The following is a 1,922-nucleotide window of genomic DNA, read 5'->3' on the forward strand; positions in this document are numbered from 1 at the left end:
CGAAAAATCTTGAAAGATGGTATTCCAATATCACATTTTATGTAAGTTTTCTATTATATTAGATTCAAATTGCGATTTGAGGCCACAAGCTTTTAGAATTCAGGGCCTTTTTAACTTGCCAAGCCCCACACCACTCCAGGAACTTCCCCACAGCCCAGTTCTCAGAATTCATATGCAAAGTCTTTCCTAAATCTAGGGTCCAGGCCAGAGAGTGGAGGATGTGCTCTATTTCTTACCTGATTGCGGACCCTTTGAGAGTGCTCCCTTCTGAAGCACTCACTGTCTGAACTTACGCAGTCTCACACTTAATTACGCACAATGAGCAAGACTGTGATGTGATAATTGGTGTCCTGACTTATTTTACGGCAAATCTATGGGAGGGGGAGGCCTCCTGGACCACTGAGCAATTCATTTACATTAGGATGTTTCTCTGTCAGTTGCAGGAAAACAAAATCTTGTTTTCCTGCTGTGGTTTTGACCTTTGCCTCATCTTCTGTTGCTGTTGTAGGAGGAAAAATAAGGGTCAAGGCCTGGAGACACAAGTGCTTTGACTGAAGCTCCACTTGGCTTCCCAAGCCCAAGCTGTGTTGCACCAGGTTCCCTAGGGTGGAGGCTGTGGGCAGCTGCCAGGGACATGTGCCTGCCCACCGGCCTCTGGCCCTCACTAAGCCGGCCAATGGGAAAGGACAATTGTGAGGTGGGGACTGCCTGCCCCCATGAGTACCAGGCTGTTGAGGCTGGGTCATCTCCTCCTCACTTCCATTCTGACTGCAGTCTGTGGTTCTGATTCCATACGAGAGGGTAAGAGCAATTCTGTGAAGTTCCAGGCTGGGTGAAGGGTGCATGCATAGCCTCTGTCTGGGATCACCCAGGCTTTCCTGGCCATAGCAGTGTGGGAGTGGATATAGGTGGATACTCTGGTCAGAGCAGCACTGGTGGAGGCAGGTATGCACTGGGCTTCTTCCTCAATTCTCCCACAACCCCAAGAGAGAAAGGGTTATTTCAGGCATTCGTTCTAAGATGCCTGGAACCATTCTGATTTTTCCCCGTTCTCTCTGGGGCAGGATACCTACTGAGGAAAAGTTAGGGTCAGTGAGGTGGGAGGGTTGGTCCACAGATGAAGTCCAATTTGATTAAGGGGGATAAGGGAATACATTGCCTCTTAGCTTGACCAGGTAGGGCAAAGGAAGAAGCATATGTGAAGGCAGCTTGAGAAAAGTCAAGCTGAGTGCTGACTTCAGACCAGAATTTGGAATCCAGCTCTGCCACTTCATTCTATTCAGCAAATATTTACTGAGCAGATCCTATGGTCCAGACAGTGGGTTGGGTTCACGAGATACAATGATGAGTGTGACATGGTTGTTGTCTATAGATTTGGGGATATCTGTAGGTATGGGGATATCTTACAAGGTAATCAAGAGGTTCTAATGAGGCCAGGCATGGTGGCTCACACCTGTAATCCCAGCACTTTGGGAGACCGAGGCGGGCGGATCACCTGAGGTCAGTAGTTCCAGACTAGCCTGATCAACATGGTGAAACCCCGCCTCCACTAAAAATACAAAAACAGCTGGGTGTGGTGGCAGGTGCCTGTAATCCCAGCTACTTGGGAGGCTGAGGCAGGAGAATTGCCTGAACCTGGGAGGCAGAGGTCACAGTGAGGCGAGATCTTGCCACTGCATTCAAGCCTGGGTGACAGAGCGAGACTCTGTGTCAAGAAAGAAATAAAGAGAGAAAGAGAGAAACAGAGAAACAGAGAGAGAGAGAGAGAGAGGAAGGAAAGAAGGAAGGAAGGAAGGAAGGAAGGAAGGAAGGAAGGAAGGAAGGTTCTAATGAGATAAAATGAGAAGAGCCTGGCATATAGTTGGAACTTATGAAAAATTGTAATAAAAAACATTTTCTGACAGAAGAAACTAGATCTACCT

General features: G+C 47.9%; 1 protein-coding gene across 2 annotated transcripts in view; it reads left to right on the plus strand.

Moving 5' to 3' along the window:
• The first annotated feature begins 736 nt into the window (after positions 1–736).
• The window catches only part of ADIPOQ (adiponectin, C1Q and collagen domain containing), a 13,627-nt gene continuing 12,441 nt past the window's right edge, over positions 737–1,922 (plus strand). Inside the window, exon 1 of one of the 2 annotated variants that reach the window (XM_011961587.1) lies at positions 737–801. The gene's annotated coding sequence lies outside the window, so the exon portion shown is untranslated. The remainder of the gene's footprint in view (positions 802–1,922) is intronic. The other variant, XM_011961588.1, reaches the window with a different exon arrangement.

The sequence above is a fragment of the Colobus angolensis genome, unplaced genomic scaffold, assembly GCF_000951035.1.
Source record: "Colobus angolensis palliatus isolate OR3802 unplaced genomic scaffold, Cang.pa_1.0 Scaffold56, whole genome shotgun sequence".
Classification (NCBI taxonomy): domain Eukaryota; kingdom Metazoa; phylum Chordata; class Mammalia; order Primates; family Cercopithecidae; genus Colobus; species Colobus angolensis.